At 32.4% G+C, this 23682-nt stretch overlaps 1 long non-coding RNA gene across 3 annotated transcripts in view; it reads right to left on the reverse strand.

Moving 5' to 3' along the window:
- The window catches only part of LOC127736750 (uncharacterized), a 43848-nt gene that overhangs the window by 2925 nt on the left and 17241 nt on the right, over positions 1-23682 (reverse strand). For 2 of the 3 annotated variants that reach the window (XR_007999164.1, XR_007999156.1), the window contains exon 2: positions 5197-5255. This is a non-coding gene — a long non-coding RNA (uncharacterized LOC127736750). Of the gene's footprint in view, positions 1-5196; positions 5256-9869; positions 10394-10584; positions 10619-23682 lie in introns of those variants that run through there. The other variant, XR_007999159.1, reaches the window with a different exon arrangement.

Below are 23682 nucleotides of genomic sequence, written 5' to 3' on the forward strand. Positions count from 1 at the left end.
TCAATGAGAACATCGTCATGATTATTTTAATAAATAAAACTTATTCTGGCAAACAGCATCCCTCCCGGATACATTGTTCTTATGTTTAGTACAAATAATGCATAACCTATGTCACTTTTCTCGGACGTATCTTTTACATTTTTTTTTACTTGTGTGTTGCTTAAATAATCATCTTGGTATTGCATCATCAACACTATTACCTGATGCAAAAGCTTGTTTCATGTTTATTTTGTTTTACCTTGGAGCTCGGTATTTGGTAACAAAAGAATGTCCATACTTAACAAAATTATGTTTCGTTTGGTGACCAGTATTAGAAACAAATATCAAATTTGAACAAAAGAAAAAAGAAAAAAGAACAGAACATTTATTTATAACCATCTGTTAAAAGTGGAAAAAGTATTCTACTTTGAAATATCTACTTCCATCATTACATTTGTAAAGGTCAAAACAATCTCCAATAAAAGTGTAGAACTTATTAAAATAGAATGCCTCTTTTTATCTCACTTCTATGGTCTTTGATCTCTTACATCCCTCGCGTAGTTGATGACCCACAGAGATGACCCTAAGGCAGGGACCATTGAAAGTACGTACGGACGGATTTTGTTAAATGTGTCAATATCTAAATAGCATTGCGAGATTGAGCAAACTATTCCAAAAACAATAACAGCTGAAATTTCTCTGTGACGCCATGCAAACTGCAACAACTTGTACTCATTTTTAAATGCGTAACTCCATTCAGATTTGAAAATGAGGTATTTCATTCCTGATCCAATTCTAAATTTATATTCTTTTTCCTTTATAAAAATGGATACCCGAACATTAACGTCGTCTTTAAGAATTTTATGAATTAGCGATCTATGTTCTCGTAGTTTGTTCAATGTATAATCATCGTAGTGAAGCCTTTCTTCTATCACGACACTTTGGAATATTTCATGAGCTTCTTCTACAGGTATGAAATCAGAATATACACCACCCTAAAATGAAGATATACGCTTAAATTTAAATACAGGACCAGTTTCACATGATGAATGAGAAACAAGGTAAATAGTCAATCATCACCTCTGATCATAAAGATTATAGCTTTCAATGGTATTACAAAAATAAAATAAGATCAACTTTGAGTTTTCTTATAATCATTGCAGACTTTGTAAGGATGGAAATATGCATGAACGTATTTTTTTTTCAAATGTAAGTTGTATCGTTCCTAGATAGCAACAATGGTACAGTCTGATCATTTTATACTAAAAATCTTATATTATATGTTAATTTTATTTAATAGAGATGGTAAGTGTCAAATATTTGAAATATTTCCAAAATTAAGAACATTAAGGATATTTTGCTCCTACGTCAATGTTAAAGGCAGCAAAAATTAATATAATATGATATTGATCGATCGAGAGAGAGAGAGAGAGAGAGAGAGAGATCATCGTGCAACTGTAAGCAATAAACAGTGGTCTATTTTGTATACTGCTACATATTATTGGTTTTATGTTTTATGACGAAAGCTAATCATAAATCATGGATACAGTGATCTGAAATAAACATTTTTTTTTTGTAAAGAGAGACGCCTTGAAGCATAATACATTTTTACATTGGACCGCAACTAAATTATATATATTTATAGGAAGGTTGAAGAGCATCGACAAAACAAAAATTCCGAACCATATATGTCCAAAAAGCCGAAAATGTCAACCTATGACTGTGGTTGATTATGTAATTATGGAACGAAGTCCCTCCTGCCTTTCTGTGACATAAGTAGATCATACCAACACATATGTGCTGAGTACTCGGCTTGGATTTCCCTTAAACATGACCATCATGTTTCGTTTGCTCAAACTGAAATTAGACAGCAAATTTACAAAAAAATGACGGTAAAAAGATATTGTTGTCAATAATGAAGTATCAAACACTGTACTGATGATACATTTGTGATACAAACCCTTCATCGTCTAGTTTGACAAGAACAGTGAATTTGCCATTTATCATTCAACAGTTTAGAAAAAAAAATCAGTTATAGAGATAGAGAAAAACGTGAAAAGTAAGCACTCATCACAGTAGTATTTTAAGACATCGTCGCCTTTACCGCAGTCTGTTTCTAATTATCAAACTATGTAGCAAAAAGATAAGATGCACTTGGTTATTATTTGTAGCAAACATTTAGTCATATAGTGCCTAACGTTTCTACGCATCGGTTTCCTTATACGCATTCTGAATGAAGGTAATATAGAAAAGCGCTTCGCACGTATGTACACAATTAATAAAGTGCTATTCTTTTTCTTTTGAGTTTGGTTGATAATTTATTTTTCACATATTTGTTTGATAAAAAATTGCCTAGAATGTAACTAAACATTTTTATACAACTCTAGCAAGACATTATATCTGAAGACTAAACAATAAGTAAACAACTTTAACAGCACATTATATCTGAAGACGAAACATCTTTTATACAACTATTACAGCACGTAATATCTGAAGACGAAACAATGTTTATATAACTATAACAGCACATTATATCCGAAGACCAAATAACTTTCATACAACATAACTATAACAGCACATTATATCTGAAGACAACACATTTTTTATACAAAAGAGAGGCGAAAGATACCAGAGGGACATTCAAACTCATAAGTCGAAAAGAAACAAACTGGTAACGCCATGGCTAAAACAGAAAAAGACCAACAGATAAACAGTAGTACATAAAAAAAAAACACAAAACACTACAAAATGAGCAACACAAACGCGATCATGGGGGATGATCGCAGATCTCCGGAAGGGCAAGCAGATCCTGCTCTACAACTATAACAGCACATTATATCCGAAGACGAAACATGTTTTATACAGCTATGACAACACATTATATTCAAATACAATACACTGTTTATACAGTTATAATCAAACATGTTATCCGGAGACGAAATAGGGTGCAATAAAACCATAACAGCATATATAACAAAACCCAATATCATCTGATACAACTATAACAACATATCTTATTCAAATACAATAGAATTTTTGTATAACTATTAAAACTCATTATATCCAGCGTCAATACAATTTCTATACAGCTATACTAACCTATCATATTCAAAGACAATACAATGCTATGCAACTATATAAAAAACAATGTATCTGAAGACAACATAGTTGTAATACAACTATATCAACACAATATATCCGAAGAAGAAAAAAATGAATACAACGAACGTAACTGTTACATGCGAAGACACTACCATTTTTTTAAAAGTATAACAAGCCATTATATCTGCAGACAATTAGTTTATACAACTGTCACAACGATTTCATCTGAACACATTACAATTGTTAAACAAATGTATATACCAATATGGATTTATATTTTTCACACTTATTAATCTTTCTTTTAAAGAATCAACCCGGACGATACCAAGTTTCAATGCAATTTTTTTCAAGGCATAAAATAATGACTTATTCTCTGATTAAAATGCAAGCTATAATTTACTCAAACATTTAATTCCTTTGACAGCTTTCGAGTGTTGTTGCCAATTGGGGCTTTACCTTTTTTTATTGAATCTGTGATTGGTTGGAGGCAGAAACAACCCTGTCCTCTGTTTATTAGACTGAAATGCCAGAATCGCATATTTCAAATTCAAAATTAATAATGAAGGATTTTGAAAACCTTATTGATTCACAATGTACTGGGCTCCTACTTTTGTCATGGGAAAAAGAAAACAAGCATAGTATTCTTCTGTTATCATCTAACTTGATACAATAAATTACTTACACAGTGACTTGCATTTTTTATACACCCTAACAATTCATTTGTGTTTTTTTCATGCCTTTACAGTAATATTTTCATTTTAATTGGATAATGATTTATAAAGGCTTTATCCGGATTAATTTGTTAGTTTATTTCCAATTATAAATTAGCTATAAGACGTATTAAAATCCTGGATGGTTCAGAAAAGAATATTCCACTTTAGTGTGGCTGATAAATCAGAATGCAACTGTTTGCCAAAAGATAATACTTTTTTTCGATATATTAGTCTGATAATGCATATTGAAAAGTTTTGCTTGTCGTATAACCTGTCGGGATGTTAGTATTGCACAAAGAAATACATCTCAGTCTACGGTTGTTCTTTAATTTAATTAATCAGGACACCTTCCGATTTTTTTTGTAGTGAAAATGTCACAAAACATGACAAAGAACATAGCACTATCTATTATAAACTAGTTAATTTAATACTTTTCAAACGCCATAGCTATTAATTTCTTTTTTTTCATGCATTTACAGTATTTTCTTCCCTCAATGTAACAGGCCAGTAATTACTTACGTGTATATCTAGATTAATGAGTATAATTTGCATTTATAAGTGAGCGTGGCTATACTCAAAGGAATAAGAAAATAAAAAGTAAAATGGGATACAATTTCCTGCAAATCCTGCCGAAAATATATTATTTATGGTATGTATGTATGTTAGCATACCCGAATACAGTGTATAAACAACTATACCAACACATTATATCCAAAGACAGTACAATTTGCATACAACTATAAGAACCCATAATATCCAAAGCTAATGCAATCTATCCTACTCTGAAAACGTTACAGTTGTAATAAAACAGAGAAAAAAAAACGGTCAGTGATACACCAAAACAATACAATTCTTATACAACTATAACAACATATTATTTTCGAAGACAATACAATTGCTATGTACTAGTAGAAGAAATAACTTTTTTCTTCATCAAACGAGAGCATTAATTTGGTGCAGAATTGTTTCTATATAAGTATTAATGAACTTTGCACAAAAATTCCCATTCACCTTGTTCATATTGATTAATTACTTGATACGTTGTGTTGTACCTTCATGTCGTTGGTTTGTTTTTCTCTCGCTTTCATCATTATACATTTCATTATGACAGAGCCACTTATAACTTTTTATATTGTATGGGTTTTGCGCATGATGGTCGCACGATGACATTTAAATGCTTACAACTATCATTTAGTAGCTCTTAAAAGCTGTCTCATTGTGAATCATATCACGTCATCTTATTTGTATATCGACTCAATAGATCAGAACAAAGCACAGATAACAACTGACAAAATGACAAAAAACACAAATCCAAACGAAGAGAACTAGCAGCTACTAAAAAAATCAATAGCAACACATCAATTCATCAACATAGAATAACTGTTATTATCTATTTACTTACCATTTTATATATCACTTACAGTCTCAGACAATTTTGAAAAATCTTTGATAATTACTACACTGAAAAAAATAAAATTTAATGATATATAATATCTGGCGTACTCAGTTTGAATCCTTATATCTATAATGAGTGTAGCAAAAAACCTCTCATACATAGCCATATTGCTTTCTATGTTATATTCAAATCGTTTAAATATATATACAAGTAGTGTAACACCCTCTTTTCAATTCTCCGTGCTTGTTTTGTTGTTTTCGTTATTATATTTTGTCATGACGTTAAAACTTTTTCTTATGAATGTTTGATGTTTGTGTACTCTTGGTATCTTCAACCTCTTTTTTAACAGGTGTTTTATATAGGTTTTATTTGATAATTGTCATATATATGACAAAATAATTACGTTTTCATTGATTTGGGGGTTTTTTTTCTCACCAAAATGTCAACCGCTGGAAAGACGTTTCATACTCCTCGAAATAATTTTTAGACAGATGTATTCATTCTCCTTTGCATGCACTACGAGTGCAAGGGGTAATACTATTCCATTTACCTTACTAGATCAGGTTAAAAGTTTCAATACAATTTTTAAAAAATCGTGGTGTAATAAACATGATAAAGATATTAACAATGAAACGCTATGGTAAGAGAGTTAGGCATGATTCTTTATATTACAATTCTGTTGAAAAAAGCGTTAAAAGATATATTAAGACAAAACAATCATTGCAACGCAATGTAATTATACTCATAAAGATAACAAATATATATTCTGAGCTATCATCAACGCAATCCCAGAGTAATGTACACTGTGTATAGTGTGTTGATTTAAGTTACTTCAAAGTGGATTGTCAAGATTATTGTTATTGTGTCTCTAAAAATAAAGTAAAATCCAAAATTTAAACATTGATAAGCCAGATATATAATATAGTTAGGCTGGTCAAATTATTCCAGGGTTAAGATGTTAAATTTTCGAGTACGGTTATCCCACTCAGACTCTGAATCAACCAATAAGAATGATTGATATGGCGTTCCGAGCACATATCTTATTTCCTTTCACAAGATTTTAACATGTTTTACTATCCATACCGGAGCTACTCAGTTTTCCGACAATAAACTGCAATGACAAATGATCTGGTGATATTTAGATGTGTCTTCTATATTTTTTGATGATTTGTTAACACTTTTGCAGTCACTATAAAGTGGTATAATACATATCTAGACGCAACACATAAATAATAACTGGAAAGGTGCTGCTATTGTACAAGAGATTTAAAATTAAAAGGACAAATTTGAATAAAACTAGGAGTTGAATATGACAAGTATCCATACTATAGATTATGCCAAAAGAACTAAGACTAAAAAATATATCTCAGGTCATCCTCCATTATTTTATATGCCTGGTTTTGGTTGAAAAATAGAAGATACTGATTATTAATTATTAATTTAAACGGGAATTTTTATCTCGGAAAGGGGTTGCGACCTTTTTATGGTAAATACATATATATGTCTCAGTCTGGTAAAAGGAAGATACCCTAGAGATCAAATATTTTTTTACAATTAGTATGTCTACACATAGCTATGATGCATGGTTACGCTATTTCATCATAGGGGATACATTGCTTGACAAATATGTAAAGCATTTACGACAGTGATTTTAATTGCAAAAAAAAGTCTTACTTAAACCAATGAGGAGGGACAAGAACAAACTTCTAGTAGTCTTTATAGGTATTTATTTTTATGTGTATTTAATACTTCTGTCTGTTTTGTCAAGACCGTATATTTTTGTAATCTATATTTAGTATATATATTAATTATTATTAATACATGTACCTATATGTTGTAAAACATTTGGTTAATAAAGAATTGAACAGTTGTTTTGAGGTTTATTGACCATTTATACTATATATATATATATATATATGCTATATGAGAGAAAGAGAAATAAAAGAAAATTATAAATTTCAAATACGAAAATACTGTTGGCATTTTAAAAGAACGGTCTCTCACAAAAGATTATGTCAATCCAGTATGTTAAGCTTTAAAGGATTAGTACGATACGGATCTTATTTGCAAGGCTATTCTGAATGAATTAATCTACAAAGTGAGAACACTTTCCACTTTCATCAGCTAAGAGACGGCTTTTTTAGAGAAGCTATTACTTGTGTGATATAACCATCATCGTTTACGTTGCTTCGTTCTCCGTTTTTTACAGTATCTTCCTAAGTATCACCTATGCATTAAATGGATTAATCATTGTAATACACCTTGTTTGCATGGGATTTACGATTCTGTTTTTGACAAAATGTTCGAACGAAAAATGTATAATGTCCGGTTATATAAGGTGTTGTTCATGTATAGTTAATCTCGTCAATTCGTCAGATTAATCTTTACCGATAATAAATGATATCTTTCGAAAAATATACTCGTTCTGAACATGAATGAAATATTTGCCCCTGGACGTTCAGCTACCAACAACATAAATCAACTGACTTAATACACTAACAGTCAGTGAGTATACTATCCCAACATGAAATTTTCTAATACCTGTCATTATGTAGTCTTGTCAATGTTGGATGATGCGGTCAAATAGTTTTGATATGCAAAACATCCTAAACTACTGACTTTAGTGACGATTCAATATTATGAATACGAAAAGGAAATGCTTGCACTTTAAATTATCGCAGAAATATTTTGTAGTCATCATGGTCAAATGTGTACCAATATTCCTGTCATTTGTTTTATACAAGCCATCCTGAGTTGATTATTCATGAAGCGGTTATAAAATTGAAAATGACCATGGATATTATACATGTACACCGTCAGTAAAGGATTCCCAGATGATGCCACCTCATACATGTCATACTTGTATCATGTTTATTATAAAGAACAAATATGGTCAGTTTTGGTTGATGCAGTATTTTTTATACAACCCAGCGTTAGATATGAAAAATACTGTGTTTGTGACGTGTGAAGATTTTAAATAAAAAGAGGACATGCTGGCACTCTAAATTGATGCAGACAACATTTTTGTACTCATTGTGTTCCAATATTGCTGTCAATTGCATTATACAATCCATCATAACATAAAAATTATTACTGATTTATTAAGGGGCCACGTTAATTTATATGATAAAGTGCAAACATGGGCATTTTTTGGTTGATACGGTCATAAAATGTTGTTATACGAGCCAGTGTGAGGTTTCAAAACTACTGAATGTTTTTTAAGTCAAAAATTTGGGTAAAAAGAGAACAGACTGGCACTCTGAATTGATGCGGACAGAATTGTGTAGTCATTGTGTTTCAATATTGCCGTCATTTGTATCATATAATTCATCCGGACATTGACAAACAAATTACTTATTTATTATGCGTTTATATAAATTTACATAATAAAATGCAAATATGGTAAGTTTTGGTTGATGCGCTCAAATAATCATAATATACGAGCCTAGATATAAAAACTTTTGATGTTTGGTGATGATTAAACTATTTGAATAAAAAGAGGACATGCTGGCACTGTTAGTCGGTGCAGAAAAGAAACATTAGTAATTTGGGCACTCTGAATTATAGCCGACCATAAACATGATAAATATTAGTAACTCTACACCTTTTATACATTCTAAGTGGTATGCGTTATTGCCATTGTTTACCGACTTCATCTGATAATATAACCACTTTTTTCAGATATATACTATATCTTAAATCAGATGAGAACTTATAACATTTAAAAAAAAATACATGTAAATGTTTATACGACTTAAAGAATTTAATATTTATTAATATGTATATATATAGTCAATGCACGTTAGAAGCGTAACCAATATCGTTTTTAATTTATAAAAGGCAGATCATTTGTTTAACTAGCAGCGTCCTTTATTTACAAATGTATTTAATCGGTATTGTTTATATCAAGAAACAAAGACATTTAAAAATATTTTATAAAATCATCTTTGTAGATCGGTCCTGGTTACAATTTAACTTAGTGTTGAGCAGACCAGTTAACAGTTAACTTGGAATCAGGTCGTGTTCGATCGGAATTGTCAAAATCAATATTTACTTATGGCAGAATTGATTTTGAAGTTAACTTATAATAGTAGCGTACCTGTACCTAAGTAAGTTCGGCAGTCATAAAACCAGTCATCGGACCAAGTCCACTTTTCAAGTTAATTTGATTGTGGTCCTAGGACTGGTCAGCAGTCCTAATTCCTGTCACAGGTTAGCTTTAATCAGTCAAAATGAATGGTTAGCAAATTAAATTGCTGTCCAGGTAAGGACTGCACCCAACTGTACCATCTTTACATTTTTGTTCAATTTCAAACCATTTGGTTTATGGATACTTTGTAAATAGCTAGTAACGATGTGGCCTGTTTAGCTGATAATTATATCATAAATTGTTTTGCACGCTACTGAATTCAATAGTTTCATGTTGGTAGGTTATTCTGTAAACTGGAAGCATTTTTCAAAATTTTGTTTTTTTACTGATACACATTTATGAGATACCTATCTAGATAAAAACTGTAAAAAAAATCTAGGATTTTGGTTAATCGAAATTGACGTTTGAATATATTGTGTTATCATTATGAACATTGTTGCAAAGCAAACATAGCACTTTCGTAGGCATCGATCGTTGATAGGTTAAAAATCAACGAGTACTTTAATTAATAAAATATTACAACAAATAGTTACTGTTTTATTAGTGTATTAATATACTATTCTATAAAGAACATGGTCTTATCAAATTGTCAAGGAAGGTATCCGGAATTGTTAAAAAAAGAAGTTATAAAACACACAGCTAGAAATAGAGTCATCCGCAAGATTTTACACCATTACCATATTACATTAAACTACAAAAATGTTGTTGGCTGGACGACTTTGTTGTTTCCAAGGGTAAAATATGGATATCATTTCCCTCGCTGTTGACAAGGAATTTGGATTTTCCGTTTCCACTTCTGATGACGTATTCATGATCGCAAGAATCATAAATAGTTATTTTAGCATTTTTCCAAAGTTCGTCGTCCCTTTCTTCGTTCCACTTAACAAACTTTGCTGTCGTTTCAAAGAGTTTGCAAATGTCATTTTGTTCTTCTTTGTTTTCATTCGAATTCATTTTAAAATCTTTTTCTTGTTCTATTATGGAGTATGTGATTTTATCAACGACTGTAAGTGATTTCATTGTCAGACTTCTTCTAACCGCTGTGATGGTTTCCTTAAAATAAAAAATGACTTTATTTGAACTAAATAATTTAAAAAATGGAAAACATTTCGTATAATTTTGCCAATATGTAGACAGCCTTGTAAAATATAAATACTGCTGATTAATTTACATATATTTTTTTATTCATATTTCCCTTTTTTTATTTAATTTGTGTATTGGTAAATTCTTGCTAATCTACTTACCATTATCTGTCTTTTGTCTTTTAAAGTTGCTGTGCTAGAAATGAAAGAAAAACAGTATCGTTAAGAAAGACTATATGCACTTTAGTACTATGGTGAATATTTTCGAACCGAACTATTTCTTTCAGGTTGGTAAAAAATTGACACTGACCTTTGCTTTAGACTGTGACCTATAGCTAGAAATCAAGTTGTAGTCGAAATATCTCAAGTCAAAAGGAATGATTATTCATGGCTTCCGATTTATTTCTTATGTGCCACTAAGGAACCCTCAAGAAGGAGCAATCACTTCTAGATTATGTCACTAGATTGCTTTGGTTACGATAGACCGAATCGTCGTGTTGATACAACGAACAATTAAAACACCTTTTTTTTGTTAAAAAGATATGTACAGTTTGGCGCAGACCAAGCATAACTCAAATTAAACGCACGTTAACGCCGCTTGCACATATTGCATTTGTTAACTCCGCTTTTCTCGTCTACCAATAAACGCGCGTTTTACTACAGTTACGCTTACAAGGTCAAAATGGAAATTTCTAATGTCTACTCGAGTAAACGCATGAACGCATGTATACTCTGTGTCCGATAGGCAGTAGAACACGGGCGTTTACTACAGATTTTCAATCTTTACCTGTACGTGCAATAAGAAAACACGTGTGTACTTCTCCCGTGAACTATTTTTTTAAATTATCGATATACTTCTACTCTGATTTATTCATATGTTGCAAAAGATATTTTCAGAAATTATTGAATAGTTACATAAATACTACAAAACTTCATTACGGTAGATTTAACTAGGCAATTTTTCAAGACGTGAAATAAAACAGACGACATAAAATGATCTAACATTTGCTGCAGGTTTACATGTTATGCTTGATCTGCACGCAACTGTACTCATCAGAAAAAAGCGACCTCGTTGACAGCGAAGTTAAAATAGTGTATTCAAAGTGATTGCTAACCTGGTTATTCTGAAGATGTGAGTTCGAATCCATTTCTTAATAGCCAGGGATTGCCAGTTTTCCTTCTGAAGGTCGAAAATTCTCCCAGACTAATTCGGCTTTCTCGTCCAATTATAGATGAATACCGTTATATAGCCAAGACTATTGAAAATCCATTTAAAACCTACAATCAATGATCGAGTCAACCAGAAGAAATACAGTGTTAGGGGAGATAACATATACAACGAAAATATTGGTTAAGAGAGGTCAGTGGCGTAATCGGATTGAATATACCATCTTTCACTGCATCGAGTTTGATACGAAATTTTTCCTTTCCAGACCAATATACGATTCCAAATTTAAAATGCTATCCTCGGTGATCGTTTGATATATATATATATTTAGACCTTTCTAGCAAGAAATTTGTTTTGCATGCAAACGTATAAAAATTGCGTTTTTTATCCAACGCAATCATAGGTTTGAACGTTGTTTTCAATTTAGACTTATTTATATATATATATATATACCATCTTTTCCGCAAGTTTATTGTTTTCTGTTTGATATTAAATTAATATTTAAGATCCATTTTGTTACATCTGGTGATCATTTTATTTGGCAATCGCCAATGGCAGTCAGCAGGGTTTAAGAACATCCGTTGTTCGACCTGCTAGTCAAATGCGTTTTGTTAAAATATATTTTTCACTTTTTTGGTCTTTTGGAAAATGTTGTTTGTGCTGTATTTAGACCCCTTTACCAAGAAATTTGTTTTGCATGCACACGTATAAAAATTGCGGTTTTTATCCAACGCAATCATAGGTTTGAACGTTGTTTTCGATTTAGACTTGTTTATATATCATTTAACTGTAACAGTTGAGAGTGAAGAAAAATCGTATTGCGTATTTGGCGGTATATCTACACAAAGGTGTGTTCTTTCTACGTAACATCATCAGGCAGGGTCACCTTCTTTCGTAACATCACAATTGTTAATTCAGCGGAAAGCAAAACAATATTTACGTTATAATTAATTTTTGGCTTATGAGGAAATACGATCAAACAAACAACACGTTTTAATAAAAATAATTAACAGGTAAGAAAGAGGATCAATCGGCTATGAACGTGATGAATAATAAACCAAAATGTGGAAAATGTAGAAAAAGTAAAAAAAAATTGTCTTGTAACCATGAACTTAACATACGGTTATTAAGAAAAAGTGGTAAAATACTAAATTCCAGTTTGACAAAAAACAACTTAGGAAGTCACTCTTTATGTGCCAGTTCCAAGTCAGAAGCCTGAAGTTCAGTGGTTGTCGTCGGTTCATGTCTGTCATATTTGTTTTCAGTGAATTGTCTTGTTATAGATAGAGCCGTTAATTTTCTCAGTTGAATTGTTTCATATTTTTCACTGTTTGGCCTTTTTTACGATATAGGTTGTTTTTCTCATTGCTGAAGGTGGAACGGTTGCCCTTAATTGCTAACATACCCTTCATTTTTACTTAGGTGGATAGTTGTCTGATTGAAAATCCTACCACATCTTCTTATTAGTATATAAACACTACAAATAATTACCGGATTAATTTGTTCAAATTGACCGACTCTGTATCAGTACGACATTCAAATATGAGTAAAAAGAAATTTTGTCGATAACTTTTTTGGTTAAGGAAAAGATGCGCGACCAAAACAGGAGTGTCGAGGAAAACAACTATTACACAAAATGTCATCTATTTTTGAATGTAAATATTTGTTAAATACAAGAGTACGCACACTGAATTGTCTCACCTTCTTTACTTATCTTGATTGGAATTATGTTTTATTTTAAAAAATAATAATGATATATATATATATATATATAAGTCTTAATACGAATATCATATAAACTAAACATTATCAGTGATACCTGCATATTTGATCAAGGTAAAATGAAACCTGCTTAACAGAAATAAATACATAACAAGAACATCATTAACTAAATATAGTAATTCATTTGCATATTGCCCCAGAGAAACAGTCCTAATAAATAAACTGACAATTGACCGACCGATGGAATGTGAAATCAAGTCAAGGTCACGCAATCACTCAAACATGTCAAAGCAATAGACGTGTTAGGAAAGGGATTTATATACTGCTCTGATGTTAAATACCAATACCGATACAAGATTTAAGTGTGGACTTTCTCAAAATGCAATTGCATTGAAAAGTATCCCGGCTTAGTCTAGTTTAGCTTTGTGGTGTGTTTGATACAACTTGAAGCGAACGGTTAACGTCGACTCTAAATTTTAAGACGTGCATTGGCCTTACGTAGATCTTCATACATTCATTTGTATTTGTTTGATTTAGGAGTGCAAAACAAAACTTAACAAATATATATGTAAGAGTCAAGAATGGGAATGACGGATTTTACGGCCACAAGTCCAAATATATGCATTAAGTGATATGCATGGTTAGAATATGTTTAATAGTTAAATAACTCAGTTTGTCTCTCCACAATATGTCTTATTTTCGTTGCAAAATATAGTTAGCATGCATTTTGTGTCCGGGGATACAGGGACACGTATGTGTGGCTTAAACAAATCAGTTCTTATCTGAACACATCGTTATATCTATATATTATATTATATATAAATTATATATAAATATACTAAATAAATAAATGATTTGGAAAATACGTTGAAGGTATAAAAAGTCATGAGAATTCTGAATGCAAAACACGTTGAAGGTATAAAAACTCATGAGAATTCCGAATGCAATTAGGTAAATTTCCGTTAATATGTTAACATGTTGAACTTCGACCCCGGGTTCAACCGGGGTTAATAAACCAATTCACAAATAGAGATCTCTTTGCGCTCAAATGTAATTCTTAGTAAAGTATACGGGCAACTTAATTCTTTTACAGAAATATATACACATTTTATCATAAATATATTGTCATGCTTCTGCATATCAAGGATTTACTATACAAATCTTTGTGCATATTCACTTTTGTTAACGCTGAACTTTAGTTAAATTTGATTCTATACAAATTTTATTACTTCAAACAATAGGAGTAAGAATATATAAGAAAATAACCTGCATCCCCGCCTGCATCAGTATTATATCGTAATCTTTCTGACATTTCATTTAAATAGCGTTTAATGATATAAAGTAATTTTGGTAAGTATTACTTATTAATGTTAAGGTTCTCCAGAGGTGGTTCTCTAGACCTTCTTGACGATCAGTTTAATCCCATTTCCCCGATGACAGAAATGTCAACCCAGTCGATTTGTGTCATGAGTGAAATCTTATCAATTTGATGAACTAATTTCTTCATTAACTGTACATGCAATATTTTTGTATTATTTGACAACCAATCACATTCACTTTGCCTGTTTGCATGATAAATGGGTTATGTATGTGTGAATTGTGTAGTGTATTGTAAGGGCGATGCAAATTTGTGACGTCAGTGACACGTGACATTATTATTTGTAAACAAACGGGCTCCCCAAGTAACACGTGTGGGAATTATCCATACAAAGTGCAATCAATCTTATATTTCACTATTTTATGATATTTTTGTGTCTGTTTGTAGGTTTGCAGATCAGTAGTCAAAGTAAAATAGACATAGTGTTATTGTTCCTGTTCTGAGTTGTGATTTTTTTTTATATATATAGAATTAGAAGGTAAGTACATTAGTCATTATTTAACTTAAGTCTGAAAAGATGACCCAACTTTCCCTGTAATTTTTCCTCGATTTTTGAAACACGCATAATTTAAAGAGCATTTGCTTACCTTGAACACTATTTGACCCCCTCTACGCCCCATTTCCCTCCAAATTTGCTCAAAAGTCATACTCATAGTCCAACGGCTGTTTTTTGTGATTTTGACATTTTAACTATTAGGGAGCTGCCATTTAATATTTATGGGGGGGGGGGGGGGGGGGGGGGGGGTGGGGGGCTATGATGAAAAATTTTGTCCTGCATTTTTTGTTGTTGTAATCTCTGTCCTGCCTTTTTATTTTTCACTCTATTCGGATCAGCCTTCTTTTTTTTTTTAGTTTATCCTGACTTTTTTTTTACATAAATTGTCATCCTTTTTTTTTTTTTGCAAAGTGTCTCATCCTGCCTTTTTTGTACTCAAAACTCCTGTCCTGCCTATTGTTTTCAAATTTCATCCTATTCTTTCTATACACCTTATTGCTATTTGTCTGCCATTACTGGACATCACCCAGTTTCCTGTAAAATTTTAACGTCACAATACAAAATATCTGATGCCACAATTGAAAAATGATTGTTGCATGACATCAATAGTTCAAGCAGGACAGATTATCGGTTCAGCTTTGATGTATTTGCATCTTATATGAACGAGGTGTTAGTTTTATAACATTTATATATTCCAGCATCGCGGGAAAATGAAGCTGTAAGGTAAATACCTTCTCATTTTAATTATTTAACATGGGAAACTGGACAAACATATAACATCGTACGCATCTATATCAACCCAAATATACAGTATATCTAACATCCGTTTTTAGAATCAGAGTCGTTCCGTTTTCATTTATTTTTCACAACTCATTCCTCATTTCCGTCAATATTTTCCTGAGAAGTTTTGAAAACACACTGTGAGTTCGTGGTTTAGTGGTTAAGACCTATGGCTACAGTGCTGAAGGTCCCGAGTTCAATTCTCACTCGGGGTGCTAAAAATATCAGTACATCAGAAGGGTGATTTTCACCCTCTCACATTGGCGTAGCTTATGTTGAGGCAACTGAGGCAATTCAACCGAGGCAACCGAGGCAGCTGCCTCGGTAAAAAAAAAATCTTTTTAATTTTATGCAGCAAAATCGCTACTTAACGCTAATATACCGACTTGTATTGTCTCGTTGTCGTTATTGATTCATACCCTTTGCAAATTCAAGACTTATGGAAACATTTCCCTCTACTAATCAGAAATCCCCTTTGCGGTAGTTTTCAGTAATATAAATATGTCGGAGTTAAAGAAATCGACAAAACTAAAGCAAACATATTTATTTAATCCGATCGAATATCTTGATCAGTCAAGTAAATTATTATTTTTGTGTGAGAATAATTTCTAGTACATGAGGGTCTGGGTGTGGTTTACAGTATACAGAAAAATGATCTGAAATTAAATTAAACTTAAAAGGATATTTAAAAGGGTGCTAAAATATAAAAGAAAGGAAATTATGTGCGAAAAGAATTAAAAACTAAATATTTGCAGACCTCTTTTCAAACCCTCATATATATATATAACCGGTAGCGTCTAAAATTGAAACATATTTGTGTGTTGACATTTCCTCCTACGTGTAGTAATCCAATTACTCAGAGTTTCATTGACTTTGATACCAATCAAAATAAAATATACATCATTCAACATGCACAAATGAATAATGTGTATGTTGTTCTCAAGTTTTATCATCTCGCTACTTTAAATTTATAGTTTTTCACTAGCAGAGAATTTTGAATATTTAAAGGAGTCATTAATTTTAGAGACACATATGGTATATGTCTATTAGTTCATACAGATGTCAGTTTATATATTAAAAATTTCAACCAAATACTGTTTTCATTTATTCTGTAGACTTCAGAATAGCGTAAATATTTCCGTTAGTACTTCGCCGATTGTCATTTTCACCATGGGAAAAATTTCAAAACCATGTAAGAATTTGAAGACCCTCCAAGAAATATCAGGGCGAACACAACCCATTAAAGTGCCGTGGTGCACTTTACATGTAGCATGTGGCCCACGAATAAACGAATAAATGATATTTATTTTAAATAAACCTTAATCGTTACGTTTGTTTTTGTGCATTGAAAATTCTGTGCAGGTTTCTTCTGGCCATCGAACAAGGTCTTGTCTCACTTCTGGTATGACGTTAAAGCTTATGTCACAATGAGGTACAGCCACCGATATTAGAGTGTACGATGGCATTGAAAAATATCGGCAGATTACTGAGGTATTTGAATTTGGCTTTCATGAAACTTGTCAGTAGTTGTCTTATGTGGTAACTTCACGTGCTTCGTATTCAGTCTCTCACAAACAAAGAGAAAAGAAAATAGTAACTTCGGTACTGACATGATTTATAACAAACCTTTCTAAATTTGTCCGTTAATAAATCTTGAAATTATTAGAAACTAAGGTTTCAACCCCCTAAGGCAAAGTTTACATTAGATGTATTTGGCTACTTTTTATGTCCTTTTTGGTAATATAGCTATTCAAATGTTTCGGTTCTTATATATCCTTGGCTTTCAAATATTCGGCCTTGAGCGTTCCTGATGAAGGTAAATCCAGAAAAGCGCTTCGGACGCATACAATTTATAACGTGTTGTTTTCATTTTTTCGGATCTTGACATATTGTAAGGATATCTATATATATATTGTTTGAGACCGTATGTCGACCTCTAGATGACTTTTAATTTTGTTGTATTGTTGGCTTGCTGTGTCATTATTGTATACCTCATATCCATCTCCTCAGTTCTATTCGCAATGAATTCAAGATCTTGGAAGTTCACTGAAAGGATTCGATTTGAAAAAGTGATAATTTCTTTTGAGAACATTTATGGATTCATCTGAACATTGAAAATGACGTGTGTATCAGTTATCAACTAATAAATCTATAGTACAACTTAGTGTAAGGCATATTAACATCATTATGATGATATAGATTTAAACAACCACTAGCATTCAAATAGATTCTTCTTGTTCAAATTGCAAAACCTCTAAAGCTTCTGGGACCGGAGCCCCCCAGACCCCTGCCTCGGTAATAACAGAATGCAAGCTACGCCACTGCTCTCACACACATCTCTGGTACCCAGACCGGAGATTAAACTAGAATGGGTACTATGGGGGCCTCGGTTGGTCATAGTTGCTCCCGACTTTGACCTGGAGATCAATCTGATGATATCTCTTCGGTTTGTCTGTTCCCGCCGAGCAGCCCGGTGGTTCTCTCCGAGTACTTTGGCTTCCTCCGCCATAATAACAGATCCGCCCGGTGTCCTAACACTCCCTGGTGTTGGGTTGGGGATTGTCCTTGTAAATATTGAACATTGTAAATACGTTAGTGACACATCTCCATTAATCCCGATAGGGAGTGTACACGGATTCCATTGTACCCTCGCAGCTCTTGAGGGGTGCTCCGTAAACGGAGGAATCTACGAACATACATACACTGATTAGGACATGTCGTTCATTTGGCCAACGATATGTGCATATAGCACTTCGATTCTTTTGTAGTAGTGGTGAGCATCTGAGACATTCATTTCCCTTTTCATATATTTTGAAAATATGTATCCATTCATGCAATGCGGGATTAAGCTGTTCCGCAGAGAAATAAATAGATTTGACAAAATTCTTATTTACATGACACCCCACCAAGACTATGTCTCCAATTACGATTAACCACAAGCCATACTGCCATGGCCAATATAAAAACCGGTCAGCTAAATTAATTTGTTCACCACTAGCCATATGACCTACACCAGTAAATTTCATCACTGGTAAGAGGCCTTACAATGTTAATACAGGCAATGTAAAGTATAAGAAATTTGATTTAAGATTGATTTTCGGTCTAGAAAGTCAAGAAGCTTTTCATAGACTAAATTTGCCCTGAAAAAAATGCCTCACAAAGCCATATAAACCAAAAGAAATTCCATGAATTACTGATTTTCAGGTTTGGAAGGGAGAATTTTCCTCGTACCAGGAGACAATAGACCATATCGCTTATTGAATATCAGAACACTTGACCTGATAATCTGCTACACTTGAAGTATTGACGTCATGCATACAACAATCACTTTTCCTTTGTGGCGTCAGACATTTTGTATTGTGAAGTCAAAATTTTACGGGAACCTTTGTGATGTCCAGAAATGACAGACAAATAGCGATAATTAAGGTCTATCCAGTTTACCAGAAAGTTGAATGTGTTGTTCGCATCTTAATTGCAAGGGTCTGAAGGGAACAAGTATTTGAAATTCTTTGTGGGGGAGGGGGGACTTATCTGACATAACATTCATTTTCACCTGTTACTATAGAGGCTTACATTAAAGTCTGATAATACTGTGCTCATCTAGCAAGTTGGTTGATTTAATAGTTCATATCATTAACACTGAGGGTCGAATCATATCACAAGGATCATACGTGTCATGATTCAGGGGCGGATCCAGCCATTTTTAAAAGGGGGGTTCCCAACCCAGGATAAAGGGGGGGGGGGGTTCCAACTATATGACCCCATTCAAATGCATTGATCCGGATCCCCGGAACATCCCCTCCCCCTGGATCCGCCACTGCGATTCCACAGCTAATACAAATGTTGAAAAGGACCCAAATCAGTTAAGGAACCAGAGCTACAGTATATAATAATAAGAAGATGTGATATGATTGCCAATGAGACAACTCTCCACCAGCCTGAGACCATATGTCATTGAAGTTAACAACTATAGGGTACCGAGCAAAACCCTTACTGCATTGTCATGTATGAATATTAAAGAGTGAATGTCACTATGAATACTATATAAATATAGATTTATCGACTTAAAATAAAATTTACTCTAATACATATACTTGAAGAAATTAATTTGCTACATGTTTTTATGGGTCAAGCTAGTCCTATATATATATATATATGTATATATATATATATATGCCTTTGCATAATCTTTTCATTACTTAGTGTTTTTAAAGGGGCATTAGCTGTCAAATTCGTGTTCACCGATATGACTCAAATTCTCATATTTGATTTATAACATACTAAAACGTATATCCCTATTTAAAAAAAGTCTTAAATAAACAATTTGCAATGTATGAACTCGATAATATGTATCAGAATTTCGTGTGTATTTTAGTCTAGACGCCACCTTATTAACCATCGAGGTGACCCCCAAGACTGCCGACCGTCATGTAACCTGATATAAACATAAATACAGATATAAATAGATAGCAAACACGTGCAATTGGATTTTTCTTGGTCTCTTTGATTTCATATTGTAGGTTAAAAAAATATGTTAATCATCGTGTTTTCCTGTATAAGAATGAGTTTTTGTTGATCGAATCAGTCAACAAAATGGTTTACTTTTGTTTCCCTTTTTGAGTTTCAATGTTGACATTCTTTTCCTTTTATTAGCTGAACATGCCTAGTTTATGCCTAATCAACATGATCAATCTCCAGCTAAGGGGTTTTATTGAAGGTCACATAAAAATGGATTTAATGAGGTCGAATTATTCACTTGCAAGTGAATAATTATTCAACGATGTTTCTTAGCTTATTTTGACAAAATTGAACCAAACTGGCTGCTAAAAGCGAATTATCATTTCACTATTTCACTTTCATTAATGATTGAACAAAATAGAAAAGTATTTTTTCCATATCTCGTAGCTCATGCCCCTTTAAAGCTGATATTTTCATTTGTTGCTTTTTTTTTTTAATTTTGAAGCTCGTGACAGCTTTATTATAAAAGTTGAAAATAGCAAATAGCAAAATGAATGAAAAAGAAAACACGAAAAAAATAAAGAAAATGTAAATATCGCCACACAATGTTTGTGTTTTAGGACTAGGGTCAAGCAAAAAAAACGGAACAAATTAAGATGTAAAATGAATCTACCCATGGGATTGCAATTTCATGAAATATCTCCAAATAGGGTATATTTCTCCAAATCGAATGACATTGATGAAATTGTACCCTTTTTATACGCCCGTTTACGGGACGTATTATAGTATACCGTTGTCCGTCTGTCCGTCCGTCGTCAACATGTCCGACAATAACTCAAAAACGCTTTAACCAATTTGCATGAAACTTTGATGAATTGTTTATATCTGTTCACGTGAGCTCCCTTTCGTTTTTTATAAATTTTAGATATTAACTTTCCAAGTTATGGGGTTTTATACAGTTTTCGGAAAAAAACTCAAAAACACTTTCACCAATTTGTAAGAAACTTTATTGAATTGTTTATATCTATTGACGTAAGCTCCATTTCGATTATAATAAATTTTAGATTTTACATTTCCGAGTTATGGGATTGTATTCATAAAAAAGGGGTGATTTTCCAGTTTTCAGACAATATCTTTAAAGTGCTTTGAGGAGTTTTCATGAAACTTTGGTGACTGGTTTATATCTATTAAGATAACCTCCCTTTAGTTTTTCATAAATTTCTGATATGACATTGAGAAGTTATTGAACTTTATTCTTTTAAAAAGCGACGGGCGTATCATGTGCTCATGGCGCAGCTGTTTATTTAATAGTGTATAGATCTCAGTGTTGTTCCATAATTATAATTCGATTTAATTAGTGGTTCAGATGTTTTTTTTAATAGATTTATCTCTGACTACGCAGAAGCACCAGGCTTGGTATGGCAAACTTTGGTAGAGTGAAGTTTAAATGGAGGTTTTCTTCAAATAATCATGCATTTTCTTGGGGTGGAAACGGATGGGAGGGTGTAAGTAGTTTTTTTTACAACCACGAGTTATCATTTTGAACGTTGGGAGGAAAGCAATATATTTTTAACACTATATATCCTACATGAAAATCTACTTTAAAAGTATTGTGATGTTACAACAAAAACTTATTGTTGACAATCTTTCATATATTTGCAAGATTTTATATGAAGAATATAGACTCATTGATTGCTCGAGGCCAGTTTATATTTTACTGTGAATGTAAAACTAAGGAGATGTGGTATAATTGCCTTAGAGACAAATATGAGCCCAAATTGTCGTGGATGAAAGACGTAAGCAACAGGAAACTCATTTTAAGCAATTTCTTTAAACATTTATATTGGTCAGAATATTTATCTGTATTAAAAACTATACTGGATTTTCATTTCTCGTTTCAGTGTTTTTTAAGCAGTGGCTGTACCTTTCCGGATACTATTCATGTGTTGTGTATTATGTATCGTAACACTTTATAGTTATTGGACAGGTTGAATTTTGGCGACAAAACATCCAAACAGCACCAGATCATTATGATCATTTGCGATTCCAGCTGATTTCAGATAAGTAATTAAATGATAAAAGAAAGTTAGAAAGCTCTAGTTCATGTAACCGATTTTATTAGATGATTGATAAATATTGATTACAGAAAAAAGCTTAACAATGATCGTAATAAAGAAAATGAAAGTTTTGTGATTGAAATGAAAGTAGATCATGACATGATGTGCCTACGTATGGGAAGTTGCATACAGCAAGTCCAGTGATATTGGCAATATTCAGTACGTATAATTAAAATAAAAATTTAAAAGATTTTGCATTGTTATCAAAGTGGTACATGCATGACATGTATTATTGTATGTAGGCAACTGAGGAAAACAGACCTCCTTGTGAAATGAAAACAGATCATGACATGGTGTGCATATAGCAAGTCCAGTGATATTGACAATATCCAGTACGTACAGATGAAAGAGACCAGTACTGATAATTAAATAAAAATTTAAAAGATTTTGCATTGTTACTAAAGCAGTACGTGTATTATTGTATGCAGGCAACTAGGGAAGACAGATCTCCTTATGATATCTTATATATTTAATACCAATATATACTTTAATTGAAAATGGGGGTTTTCATAGACACAAAATTATAACCCAGGCTTACAGACTTCATATGAAGCACCTTAATAAAGTGCATTCACCAATCTGAATAGTAGAGTGTATGTCTATGATATCATTTCAGCAGGCTATGAGTATGAGGTTAAGCTCACTTTCAGTAACCCCAAACACTCTTTAATACAATATAATATTGTATATTTACTGTTTCGTTTTATTTGTATTTTTGTAATTCGTCACAATAATAGTCACCAGTTTTAGATTTATGCGCTTTTCCTATATATTTTTTATATACCGTAAATAATAAACAAACACCAAAAATGTGATTTTTTTTTTAAAAGATAAAAGACTTTTCAATTGAGCGATTAAACTTAAGTCACCTGGTCAAATATATATATATAAAGAAACATATAATGCAAAGATGTCAGCCTTTAAACAAAACAGCCACCGGCTTTCACAGAAACAGATGCCAGCATCCAAAGGAAATTTCTATCAGCATTCAATTATAATGTGTTGAGATAAATTTTACTTACAACTGGGATTCCAGCATCCCTGAGATTAACTTTAAAGGATGAACATCCAATTTTTTTAATGGGATGGCAGCATCCAAAGAGAAAGTTGAGTCTGCATGCATATAATTGGGATGCCAGCA

Source organism: Mytilus californianus, unplaced genomic scaffold (assembly GCF_021869535.1).
Source record: "Mytilus californianus isolate M0D057914Y unplaced genomic scaffold, xbMytCali1.0.p SCAF_1, whole genome shotgun sequence".
NCBI lineage: Eukaryota > Metazoa > Mollusca > Bivalvia > Mytilida > Mytilidae > Mytilus > Mytilus californianus.